Below are 14120 nucleotides of genomic sequence, written 5' to 3'. Positions count from 1 at the left end.
TCTTTGTTAGGAAGTGGCATCTTCAACATCCCCAGGAAAAGATGAATGCTATGCCCTTACATTACAGAAGAGCCAGAAAGAGAAAAGGGCTTTAACAGGTTTTAGTCCTTATAAAAGGAGCTGCCATGATTCAGTTAGGTCCTACTTAATAATGCCATCACAGTGGCAATTAACTGGCAGTATATGAGTTTTAGGATCACATTCAGATCATGGCTGTTGGTGATTGGAGAGAATGAAATCACAATGGATCAAGTGGTACCTGACATACAATGAAGTGCTCATTAGAAGCTGGTAGTGTTTTAACAGTTGCTTTTCTGATTATTAATTAACTTCCCTTTAGGACTCTGCTTTTTACCCTTCAGTTCTGCCTTATTTCTCTATTAAATTCTTCTATAAGTCTAGGATTCTCATATATTCTTCTACCTGGTCCCAAGGACACAAAAGACCAAATAAATCTGTTTTAATGTAAAGGTTTAAAACTGCATTTTATTATTCTGTTCCTTCAGATGAACCTTTTAACAGAAAAAGGTACTTTCTATTTTATTGACTTTTGAATAAGTGAGGGATTATGTTAATATCCTTAAAAGTTGATTGAAACATTTTAATTCATGCCTTAGGATGTGTGTTTGTGTGTGTGTGTGTGTGTGTGTGTGTGTGAGAGAGAGAGAGAGAGAGAGAGAGAGAGAGAGAGAGAGAGAGAGAGAGAGAGAGAGAGACAGAGAGAGACAGAGACAGAGACAGAGACAGAGAGACACAGAGAGACACAGAGAGAGACAGAGTCAGAGAGACAGAGAGACAGAGAGACAGAGAGAGACAGAGAGACAGAGACAGAGAGAGGTGGGGTGGGAAAAGAATGTGTTGAGAGTTTGAAGGCAGGAAAGAAAGTTGATGTTGGGTATCTTCCTTATATTACAGTCCACTCTACTCACTAGGCTAAGGTCTTTAATTAAACCCAGGTCCTGCTTATTTGGTTAATCTAGCTAGCTAGTTTGCCCCAGGGATCCTTTCTTTTTGTTTCTGTAGCATTTGGTGGGCCATCATGCCCACCAGGTTTTCATCTGTACCAGGATTACAAGTTCACTGCAAACACTTTTTACACTGAATCCGCTCCTCAGCCCTCATTAAGAAGTTTTGTCAAATACTGTTATTAATTTGTCCTGCATGACATGTGTAGCTGCCTGCAGCCACTCATACAAATGGGTCATCTGGAATGGGAATCAGGGCCTGAAAAATTAAGGGTACTGGAAATGCGGGAAGGGTTTGAAAAAATTAGACCAACACATGGTGTGCTTTCAGTCTGCCATCATTCATTGAATTCTCTTTGTTACAAGCAAACAGGTAGATAGGTAAAGCAAAACCCCTCCCCCAAGTTCGTCAGCAACTTGGCCCAATCAGCAGCTTCATCTTCAGTCTCAGGAGGCGGGACTTCCAGTGTAACTGGAACTTGGAGAGAGGCGTGGCAATTAGCAGGAGGTGGGCAGAGATGTGTGGCTATCTGTGGCAAGGCGGGGTCTGATAGAATCAGCCCTCAGCTGTAGGAGGGTCACAGACATGCATATACCCCACATAATTCTGGGGTATATGACTTAAAGATGTCATCTTTACTCTAAGCTAGTACTATCCACCTATAATTCCTGACAAATGCCAGGCATTCTGTAGTTATTGATGTATAACTCAAAATTTACCCTATATTTTAGCATGAGGGTCGTTGGTAATCTTGATAGTTGTTGATAGCATACTTGAACTTGAGTGAGAGAGAAGAATTGAGAAATTGGAGAAAACAAGTGAAGATAATTCTTTTGGGGATCCTTCCTTTAGAAAGGAACAAAATCAACTTTTGATTTATGGGTAGTATTATTATTTATACACGAATGGAGTAACGGAGCCAGGCAGGTCAAGGGTGTTGATACAGAAAAGAAAGGCACCTGCTGATGTAGTGTCCTTGAGAATTGAATTGAGGTAAACTCTTTCCCAAAGCAATGCTGGCCTGCAATAGGTCTTTGATAGAAGAGAGTCACCTGTACTAAAAGGGAAGCTGAATATGGGTTGCCACTGTTCCTTATCAGCTTGGCTGCACTCTACTCACAGCAGTGTGAGAGAACAAAGCTGCCTCCCACATGGTGGCTTTTTAATATCTGTTCAAATGTACTTGCTATTTTTCTGCTTCTGTTTTGTTCTAATTAATGCCTCTGTATGTAGTCAAAGTTAACCCACAAAATACACAGGATATTTTCAGCACATGCACGTGTGTGTGTGTGTGTGTGTGTGTGTGTGTGCACTCGCGTGTGTGCAGTCTGGTTTTTTTTTTAACCTAAAAATAGTTTTGTATAATTTTGGTGGAAAGGGTGGTTTTAAAAGTACATTGCAAAATATTTTGTTCGCTTTTTTTACTCTTTGTCCCTAACTCTTGGGTTACATTATTTGTAGGAAACCACAAGAGGACTAGAAATTTGCAGTTTACTTTTGGGACACGTTCCTAGACTTAAGGATCTGTGTTCAACTTATTGCTCCAGTGGCAGGGTGCTGTTTTCTGCAGTGCTGCTGATTCTGGTGCAGAAGAGGCTGACTGATGGATGCACTGAGAATACTGCTCTTTTCCCCTTTGTCCTGGCAGACAAGGGAAGTTTTAATTGCTTTAATTACTGACATAGGTTTCTTTGAAATCCCCCAGCTTCCCAGCACAGTCTAGGTACCATCACAGCCTCTCTGGGAATCAGGTCCATGAGTAGTGGAGGCCCAGAGTAACTGATGTTGCTTGCATGAAAATAGCCTTTGATTTCTTCTTATGTAAAAGCTACTTATCATGACTACCACCTTGGCTTTCCCAGTTGTTCTGAACTGATTTCTTATTCCTATTAGCAGAGTGATGTTTTATTTAAGTGAAACATCTGAAGAATTCCTTTTATTTGGGGTCAGGGTAAAGAAAAAATTACGCATTAGTTATTTCTACTCAATATGAACTTTCAGTGTTCACCTAATGGATAGTCCTGTTTAGAATCTGGAATCAGAATTAGACAAAGGCATAAAAGATGAAATTTGAATAAATAAGACTACAAAGGAGATAACAGTACAATGTCAACATTACTTTCCTGATTTTGAAAATTGTACTTTGGTTTCTCACATTTGAGGAATCCAGATGAAAAGCACAGTGAGATTCTTTGGCCTCATTTTCTGATGCTCTTGTAAGTCCAGAATTATTTGTGTATGTATGTGACAAATTAACTTGCTGCTCTAGAATTTTTTGTATTCTCCTAACTCTGGCAGATGAATGATTCAATAAAGCCAAATCTAAGTCTACACTGACCACCACATGACAATGGGGAAAAGTGGCAGTGTGTTTTGGGGAAATAGGAAGTCTGTTAGAGATGATGTACTTCAGAAAAAGGCATCTGAGTTCCTGGGAATGACTTTGAAGAAGCCCTTGAAGCTAATCAGAGAAAATCCATTAGGAGAGACTGTAGCCACTTGTGGCTTGCTGTCCTATGGGAGAAGAATTTGATTTCCCTCCATAGACTTAACAAGTTAATTGGGACCAGTGGATTGAAGATACAAAACGGGATTTGTGCTTTTTATGTGGAGGAAAATCTAACTTTGATGTATTTAATGGTAACATGTTTCTAACATGAGCTTTATGTTTACCATTAGGATTTAAACTAGACAACCTTTTTGTCTTTTTAATACTACAAAAGAAGATTTAGAATTTTCTATAAAACAGTGAACAAACGAGATCTGAAGCTTTTGCCAGCTTTGGGGGTCTGTCAAATTATGTGATAAATTATTGATGCTCTCAACTGTCTTATTTACTATATTAATAAAATTGTTTGCACTAAATTAATAATATTGGGCATGTGTAACCATGTGTTTGCATGTGTGTATGTGCTTTCTCCTTAAGGCACAGTGTTGGAAATCCTTGCCACAAAACGATTATTTATGTGGCTAATATTAGATGCTGCACAGTAGCTATTAGGTATGATTTATTTGTCTATAGAACAGTAGCATAAGACTGTTCCAAATATACCTCCAGGGTGCAAGTTTGAAATTAATGTGCTAGGGTACTTTAATATAGGGAATGTGCTGGCTGGGTTCACCAATGTTTGGTGTAGCCAAAGGTTCTTATCTTGATGGATGATTGTGTTTTCTCTTGATCAATGAATGAAGCATCTTTTAGGTCAACAAAGACAGAAAACAGTTGGTGGGTTTGCCTACTGCTGGATTAAGTTCAGAACCTGGAGAGAACTCTGCATTAGTAGGACAGATACTAGAAAGTATGTTTATCTGAATCCCTAGCACATCATTTTTCAAGTTCAGGCCACCCATGTTGGATGATAAAGAAGGTGTATTCTTTCTTTACTTGTTGAAGTGTCTGAAATTAGTTAAACAGTATCACAGAATCTATCCTTATGTTTGTGCTTGTGTTGTTCCAGGAAGCATTTATGAGCCCCAAAGACCACCAAGGAGCAGCTTATGATTATTCTAATTGCATTAGGGCCTCTTTATTTAAGGTCGAGCTTGGGCCATGCCACCATCTCAGATTGGGAGGGTACATCCCCAAGCCCAGTATAAGGCAAGCATTTATAGAGAAAAGAAATAAACAAGGGGGGGTGTTTCTGGCCTGGCACACATTTGATTGGGGGAGCATTATGGCCTTTAACATAATTGGCTAGTACTGGGAGCCAAATCATAACTTCTGTTTTCCTCCTGATGGGTGGTTGTTAGCAAGTGAAATTTCAGGGATGGGCTTGTAACCTGGAGGTGCAGATTTGTTGGGGAGTAACCTGGAAACTAGTGCTAGGTGTCAGTTGATTAGTTAACTTGGGTTTAACCTTAGGTCAGGTTCTCTAAGATGGGGTCTGAACCAAAAAGATCTGGTCTCTCACTTGGGATTTTGTTTTCAAGTGATAACAGTTGCATTGTGATTATATTTTGTTTATTCATTCTGTGTATATGTATAGTTTGTGAGTGTGGGGAGCATGTATGTGCCATGGTATATGTGCCGAGGTCCGAGGATAACATGAAGGAGCTGGTTCTTTCCACTGTGTGAGGTTTAGGGATTGAAATCTGGTCACTAGGCTTGACACCATTTGCCTTTACATATCTTGCTTGGCCATGGGTTAAAATAAAAACATGACAGGTGATTTATATTAAATTACATGAAACACTTTACCTGATCTCTTAACTTGATTCTGGAAATAGATGAGGTCCTGTAGTTTTATTTCTTATTTTCTTGAGAGGCTAACTTGAATAATTCTTGCCTGTGATGATAATGTCATTAAAGTAAAGCTAGGGGACCAGTCATGGTCCTGGAATGTTGTGGTTGGCTCTTCGTGTGTGTTCATTCAAAGACTTTTCCAAGGAGTAAAGATTAATCTAAAGAAATACAAATAAAACAAGCAACCAAACAAGCAACTAACTAACTAACTAACTAACTAACTAACTAACTTTCTTTATAGAACCAGAAAGTCAGTCTATCCTCATTTAGAACAAAGCACTGAAGATTTTGCTGAAAGATTAAACGGTAGTCAAAAGCATCGGAATGATAAGGGCAGGTAGTAGTGGGAACTGCATCCTTCTGGAAGTGACATTTGTTGCTTTGCAACCCTGGAAAATCAAGTCTTTCCGGAATGATCTTCATTAAAAGTCAGGTGAAGACAGCTGCTTCTTACATGGCTGGAGCTGTCCTTTTTCCTTCAAGATTCAGATATTGTCTCCATCTTTCAATTAATTCTAGAAAAAATAAAGTGGCAGTAACTCTTCCCATGTGGTCTTCAGTCTTTCCCTGGAAGCCTCTGAGCCTCCACCTGCCTCACCTGCCTCCTGTGCATGGCAAGGATTGTGATCCACAAACAAACGAGCATCCCATAGCACAGACCAATTAGTTTAGAAAGAGCCTCATTAGTTTTGAAATTTTTGCCATCAGGTCCCTGTAGTTAAATTTCCCAAATGACCATTTTAATTTAAAAAATTATTAAAATTTTTTAGCTTCCCTGTCATTATTCCTTGCTCCTTTACATCTGCACAACACTCCTGAAATTTCTGAGCTACTTTTGATCTTTCACTTCTTTTCATAATGATTTTTAATTGTTTTCATTAAATGGAACGAGTAGTTCTATATTAACCACCCAAATCTTCTCCAAGCACTCTGCACGTGCACCTGACTGTTCATGTAAAGCCTATGGAGAGACCCGAAGAGTTTAAACAAATGCTTTTCCTGCTATGATTAGCTTTCCTGCTCCATGATAAAATACAAACACTTGCCACTGATTGTTGTTCCAAAGTCAGGGGCCTAGGCTGGTGCCGGGCCTATGGCTCTCTCTCACTCCCAGAGGCAGAAAGCCTGCTGCTGAGGCCTGGGGTCTCTCTCTCTCCTCTGGGACTGACCTGTTTGCTGCATGCAGCCTTAATTAAAAAGGAGGTAATGTATACATGAGATATTTTATTGTAGGAAGGATAGAATATGCCAATTAAGTAAAGGGAAGGAAAGGAGAGGAAAGAGAGAGAGAAAGGAAGGAAAGGGAGAAAGGCAGAAAAGAGAACAAAGAGCAGAGAGGAGAGAGAGAGCAAGAGTAAGAGGAGAAGAGTGAGTGAGAGGAAGAGTAAGAGAACAAGAGAGCAAGAAACAAGAGGAAATAAGAGTGAGAGGGGAGAGAAGTAAGAGAATAAGAGAGTGAGGAGGGGGCAAAACACCCCTTTTATTGTGTGGGGTGTGGCATGCCTGGCTTGTGGTCAGATGACTGGGTGTAAGGTCCAGCTAGAATGCTGGGAGTTTGAGGCAGTGTCTGCCTGATAGAGCACACATCTCCTGCAGGGGCAGCTGTGAGGGGTCTGGGCTAAAATCTGAGCCATTGGTCTCAGGAGCTTATCACCGAACTCGTACCGTCCCTTGGGAACAAATTTACTTTGCTCAGTGGGTCTCCGGGGTTCCGAGGTGTCCGCTCTACTGGACTGCGGCTGTCAGAACTGCCCACTGCCCCACATCTCCCCCTTTTCTGTTTTTTAAAAGAGAGATGCCATTAGAATATAAGTATGGATATTTTGGAGATGAAGAAGAGCACTGTGGTCTCGTGTTGACTGAAGGCTCTTTCGGGAGTTAATTATCAATGCAGTAATTTCGAACATCACACTGTATATAAAAGTTAATGAAACTAAGTGGTGACTGTATCAGGGTAAGCACTCACTGAGTCCATGATTATATCAGACACCATAAGCTTTGGTGAGGATAAGATCAGGAGGCATCACGGCTTGTCCTCCAGAGTATGTACACATGTGGTGCCTCTGAGACTCCTTATTGTCTCTGGAAGCTAGAAAAGTTTATATGGACACCCCAGACAGCTATTCAACACCAAATTGAGAGGATAAGTAGAGACAGCTCCCAGGACAGCTGAGTTTTCTTTAACCTCTTACTAATTGTGATACAGGAAGGCCGGCTTTGAAACATCTGCCATTGGCCATCTACTGGAAGATGGGCCCTTGTTCAGTTTTTGAATTCTTTTGTTCTTACAGGGTGATTTAATTTGCTACTGAAGACTGGATTCATCACCTCCTTGGCTCATTGGATATCATTGCTGCAGGTGAATTTAAGGCTCTTTTTAGTATTTTCCTTCATTTTTATCCATACTGCTCAGTTCCCTGACTCCAGCTTTTCAAAGTATTTAAAACTATTTGTGTAAGTGTGCATAGTGTGCATGCATGCGTGTGTGTGTGTGTGTACAGACATACCACAGTGTACTTATAAAGTTTAAAGGGCAACTTATGAAGCCTATTTTTTCTTTTTTTTACTCTGTGTTCCTTGAGATGGAAGTCAGTTTCAAGATGTACAGCAAGAACTTTCACCTGCTAAGCCATCTTATTTACTCAGCTCTAGCTGTTAAATGTATTTATGTATGCCCATCATCAACATATGTTCTTGTAAGACATAGGTTCCTGTTTGTTTGCATAAAGTTCAAGTTTACATACAATATTCAATTAACTTCATTCTTATATTTATTCCCAATAATGTAATTTATAATATCTATCTCTTTTGTATGTATAGAAACCTGAACATTACTCTATTTCATGTCTTGGGCATATTTTAGTTTTCTATTATCCAGTAATGTGTATGTTTGTGTATAAAATCTTCAGTTTCCCCAATTGGGTTGGCAAAGAGTAGAAAGCTGAAATCTTCTAGTGATAAAGGCATAGAAAGCCTATGTGTTCCTGATGATAGGATAAATTGGCTCCTTTCTCTAAAGTAGTGTGTATGTGTGTCTATGTGTGTGTGTTTGTGTGTGAATATACATGCACATATTTATTTACAAATGAATATGCATCAGCAGAGATATATATATTCAGATTATGGTAGGTAAAGAAACACACAACTCTGCATGCATATAAGTGCACCATTCTGGAAGCAAGGGCAGGGTAGGGTCATGGTACTTTAGACTACAGTACCGAAAAAGGGGTCAGAAGGAGTTATAATCAAAGGCTAGGTGTCAGATCATCCTTTTGTCATCTGTGTTACAGTAAACTCAAGTCTTTGTATGTCCATTCTGGTGATGTTAGAGCAGAGGTCTTCATTCTTGGGCTGTGACCCACGTCATAACTTGGGAAAGCCCACAGAATCCTTCTCAAGAGAACATGTTTAAATGCATAAGAGAAAACTGACTCGATTTCTCAGGTGAGCCATTATGTTTAGACTGTTAGGAAATGCAGACTGTATGACACTGTAATTGACACTGTGTTTTCTTCAATGCCTCAGTAGTTTTTAGTGACATATACAACAAGCAGTAGTGTATGAAGGGATGGTGATTGAAAGGCTATTTCAAGATCTTCTGCAGCTTTTCTAAGATATTTGTGATCAAACTGAAGATAAAGTCATGGCTACTGCCAGAAATGTTCTCAATCCTGAGTTTAGAATCCTCAGTTTAAGCAGAAAAATTAATCTGAGCTTTTAGGTCGTCACAGGCTACTAATGACAGTACTCATCTACATGTGTTCTTGAGTGTCTACTCAAAGAGCTAATTCATATTGTAATTTTAGAGATTCCACATGGTAAGGTGTAAGATCTTTTCATGTAAGCCTGGAAGTTTGGAGGTGGGGAAACACCCAACTTAGGGTGCCTGACCACCAAGATATGTTTCTTCAGGCTTTTGTTCTAATAGTGTGAACTGTGTGGGGAGATGGTGTAGTCAATGTTTGGTATATATTGGTGAAAAAAAATGTAGAGCTGAGATCTCTTTCCAGTACTCTCCTCCCTAGCTCTCTCTGTTCCCTTGTCTTCACACCACAACCCCTCTGTCATTGTAGACATAGCCCAGAAAATACAAGTTTTCAGATTTCCCAAGAGTGTCTGCTGGTTTTTTATTTGTTCCTCAGGTCCCCTTCCCTTTGATTTGGTAGCTTCTGCAGCCTTTTACTTTGAGGGGAAGCAACCAAGAGTTCTTGATAATTTGTCATTGTGACAGGAACCTATTAGTTTTACTGTTTGAAAAACAGCAACTTCATGTTGTCTTTTTAGGATTGTCATGAGAATGAAATGAGGTAATGTGACATAATGCATGAAGCTCGGCTGCTGTGCCCAGCACACATAGTAGGCACACATACTAATTTCCATACTACTAATTTCTGAGCTTGTAGCAGTACCAACAAAAATCTGTGTGTGTTAACCACTAGGAGAACTGAAGATAGCAGAAATCATTTACCCTAGGGAAGCAATTCTCAATAATGGCTAAATTTGCAATCAACTAGGTAGTTGTCATGATCATAGTTCTTTAATAAGGATGCAGGTAAGTATTTGTTTTGTGAGGGTATTTTTTTTGCTTGTTTGTTTATTTTTGTTTATTTGTTTTTAACTGTACAATAGAGGCTCATTGTGCATCCATGGCTGTCCTGGAACTAACCATGTAGACCAGGCTGGCTGGCTTAGAACCTCCAGAGATACACTTGTTTCTGCTCCCATGTATTAATATTACAAGCAGCATATCTTCTTTGGATCCATATATATATTTGAATCCATTATATATATTGAAGTTTGTCAGAAGATTTCAAATGTAAGAGTGTTTGAATGAAATTCTTTGGATGACTTTCCTCTTTTTGCTTTGTATCCACCAACTCTTAGTGATCATTAGGAATGATAAAATTTCTATGTGAAATATTCAAGTTTTTATTTAAAATCATTATGTTAATGTTTTATGAACACCTACTCATCTACAAACACAAAACAAATAATTAGACAATATTTAAAAATACTGAGAAAAAGGTTGCATTAAGGACAATGGAGTGAGATCATGACAATAAAGCATAGATTCTTACATGTCCCAATGAGTGTAAGATTCCTAAAGTTAGTGAGATGATCCATTTTGAAAAGGGTTGACTAACTTGATAGAATGAAAGAACATAGAAATGTTCCCCAAGATGATAGTGTCAACCATTTTTATTGTTTGTTTGAATGGTAGGTCTGCAGGAGATTTGACATATGCAGACTGTGTCTCTGGCCTGTGTGATTGATCAATCTTTCTTCTGGCTCCATGTGATTTCAAATCTACCAGATTTGGAATGTATTATCTAGAGTTATTATAAACTCTAGTGTCTTGCCAACTCAGAGTTATGTCTGTGTGCTCCTTCCTTGGAGTGAGGTGTGGGAGCAGGAAAGACAAAGATTTGGCATGAAGGGAGCTTCCTCATGGAGGGGGAGAGAGACAGATGGCCTGGCTAGTAGGGGAGAGACAATGTAAGCTCTGGAAGAGATTGTAACTGGGGGTGGATTATAGATTTCTCCCAGAAAACATTCATAAAGCACGAGCTGATGGGTGTTTACATAAATATATCATTGAAGAGAAAAGGATGACCTCATGTAAAATACATCCCCTTGCTTTATTCTCTCTCCTGTCCTTTCTTCCTTCTTTCCTCCCTTCCTTCCTTCCTCACCCCTCCTTCCCTCCTTCCCTAATCCTACCCTTCCTCTCTCCCTCCCTCATTTTCCCCTTCAGAAACAATATATCCCATTTCTTAAGGTCACATTTTCAAACCAATGGAGAGCTGGAATATATCAACTTAATTCTGTGATTCTTTCGTTTTCTTTATATTTTAATGATTTCCACAATGCTGTAGCAGGTAAGAACAGGTTGCTGCAAAGGTACAGAATAAATAGCACAATAAAAACAATACTTCCGACTTTCCAGAAGAAATGCTCTGTGATGGCAGTGTGACTAAACTGTCTTTCTCTCCCATTAACAAATTTTGCAAGCTCTCCAGTAGCCAGGACTGGCGAGTCTGTATAGTGTGGCACAGACCCTTTGTTTCTTTCCTTTTCTTAATCAGATCTATCTCTCTTTGTTCTGTTTCCTCAGTTTCTATTGTGTTGAATGCCAATTAATTTGATGGATGATTCTTTGCTAATAGTTTGAATGTTAATGTATTCATTAAAAAATAATAAAAAGCATTTATCTCCTGCTTCGTGGTATCAGAAAGCATGTTACAAGCATCCACATATAGGATCTCCAACTAAGTTAACATTTCCATTTCTGAGGAATCTCATGATTGAGTCTGAGAGAAAATGGTCAAAATGGTAGACCTTTGGATTTCTATCTAGAGAGGGATTGAGTATCCATTGTGTGTCAAATCTGATTGAGCTTTATAAATCACAGTGATGCTGTGCCATCTATTTAATCTTGGGCAGCCTATTAGAAAAATATATAAAATTCAAATTAGAAGCCCTAGGTTAGATATCACCATCTTTTATTTTCCATGATAGTCTGTCACCACTTGAAGTCCTTGAGTCTACGTTTCCCATCAATAATAAAAGAAATATAGTTTATAAGTCTTCCATTGATGGCTGTAGAAATTAGACATTATTGGCCTATTTGTAATTTGAAATCATCCAGTGTTTGTTACTAATGAGGCTTAAGTTAGTTTTCTTCTCTTAGTAGTAGGGGATTGATATCAGGGCTTGAACATGCTGGGAAAAAGTCCCTTGAGCTATAGCCTGATTCTTTGATCAGGATTTCAGAAACAGAATCCCTAAGGCCAGTTGATTCTCATTTCCATGGATATTTATTCAGGATGATATCCTGAAACTCTTTAATGTAGCAAAAACTCTACGCTGATATAAGATAGCCATACTAACACACATCAGGCTATCCCAAACTCTGACTTAGTTATAGAATATATGATAAAATAAGATGTGAGAGGACCTATTTTCACTTAAATGTAGTTATCTTTAGGAACTGCATTAAAATTTTATTTTTTGCTAATGTGTTGGTCATATGTATTAGTGAGGTTTCATGTAATGTATCCCAGGCATATAGCATATGTTAACAAATTTCAAGCTTCCTGCCAAATCCTCCTCAACCTTCAAAGATCTCCATTCTGCATTTTGTTTGGCTATTGTTTTAGTTTCCACTTTTAAAAGAGACCATGTCTTTCCAAGTTTGGTTTATTTTATTTAACATAATGTTTTCTGGCTCCGGAAATTTTCCTGAAGTGGGAAGATTCTATTCTTTGTGGGCAGGTAATATTCCATATAGCTGACACATTATCTTTTTTCATTCATCCATAGAAATCCTAGGTGGACTCTGTATCATTCATATGAATAATGCTCCAATAACCATGGGCACACAGGTGTCTGTTTATATTCTAATATCAAATCCTTTGGATACATTCCTAAAATTAGGACAGATGTATAATAGGTAAACCAATTGTGAATCTTTCTGAGAAAATTTTGTGCTGTTAACCATAATGACAGCACTAATTTATATTCCCAGTAATGGTGTTGAAATTTCAATTTTCCCAACATTATTTTCAGAAATGTTTGCTGTTGCTTTTATAATCATCACACTGTAAATGGAATGAGATGATATGCCACTGTAGTTTCAATATTTATTTCTCTGGAATGTATGTTTCTGCTTGAAATCTATCTATTCCTTGCATTTGTGCATTTTAAAATCACACAAACTGATTTTTGTTTTTTTCTGGAGTTCTTTGTATATTTTGGAGGTTACTTCTTTATGGTAGGTACCCTTTTTGTCCTAATCTGCAGACTGTTCCTTTATGCAGCTTGTTGTTCTTTTCTCTCTGCAGAAAAACAAAAGCAAAACTACAAAGCCACCGGCAGTGAAAATGAAAATACATAGATGGGATTGTGCTAAAGTAAGATTCTTCTGAAGTCATATTTTAAAAAGTCATTGCCTTTATTAATTAATGTCTTGAGATTTTTCCATTATATTTTCTTCTAGTATTTTGATATATCAAGCCTTAAAAGTTCTTTGATTAATTATTGGTTGAATTTTATACATCATGAGAGAAAAAAAAGATGAGAGGGAAAAAGTCTTAATCTCTTGGCTGTTTCCCAGCATTTGCTAGACTTTGCTAAGAATCAGCAGGCTGTAGAGATAACTAGAAGGCTCAACAATTAAAGTCACTTGCCACCAAACCTACTTACCTAAGTTTGATCCTTGGGCGGCTATATGGTTGAAAGATAGAACTGACAAATGCAACTTGTCTTCTGAATGGGAGAGAATCAACTGGGTATAAATATGTTTATTTCTTCAGTATCTATTATATCTGTCAGTACATTGCCTTTACCAACTACTTTTTATTAATGTATCTACATAGGATATTTTGAAATCCTTTGAAAATATATTGTATCTTTATCTTTTATTGTTTGTTTGTTTAATGTTGCTTTAGGTATTTGGGAGTCTTATACTACCATGGGAATTTTAGAATTGTTTCTTATACTCCTTTGAAGACTGTATTTGGTATTTTGATGGGGATTAGATGAAACTGTAATGCTGGGCAGTGGTGGCACATGCCTTTAATTCCCAGCACTTGAGAGGCAGAGGCTGGTGGACTTCTGAGTTTGAGGCCAGCCTGGTCTACAGAGTCAGTTCCAGGACAGCCTGGGTCATACAGAGAAACCCTGTCTCGAAAAAACGCAAAAAAGAGAAAAAAAAAAGAAAAGAAACTGTAAGATGATTTACATAGTATGGGCATTTAAACATAATTCTTCCATTCAAAAATGGAGTTCTCTTCTCATTCTACTTCTGTCTCCCTTTCTCCCTGTCTCCTTCTGTCTCTCTACCTCTCTGCCTCTCTGCCTCTCTGCCTCTCTGTCTCTCTCACCCTCCCTCCCTCTCCCTCCCTCCCTC

The 14120-nt window shown here is 38.4% G+C and overlaps 1 long non-coding RNA gene across 1 annotated transcript in view; it reads left to right on the top strand.

Moving 5' to 3' along the window:
* The window catches only part of LOC116080647, a 34299-nt gene extending 21175 nt beyond the window's left edge, over positions 1-13124 (top strand). Inside the window, exons 2-3 of the long non-coding RNA XR_004114516.1 lie at positions 7501-7568; positions 13054-13124. This is a non-coding gene — a long non-coding RNA (uncharacterized LOC116080647). The remainder of the gene's footprint in view (positions 1-7500; positions 7569-13053) is intronic.
* The last annotated feature ends 996 nt before the right edge of the window (positions 13125-14120 follow it).

Source organism: Mastomys coucha, unplaced genomic scaffold, assembly GCF_008632895.1.
Source record: "Mastomys coucha isolate ucsf_1 unplaced genomic scaffold, UCSF_Mcou_1 pScaffold6, whole genome shotgun sequence".
Lineage (NCBI taxonomy): Eukaryota > Metazoa > Chordata > Mammalia > Rodentia > Muridae > Mastomys > Mastomys coucha.
This window is presented reverse-complemented; position numbering and strand designations above follow the sequence as displayed.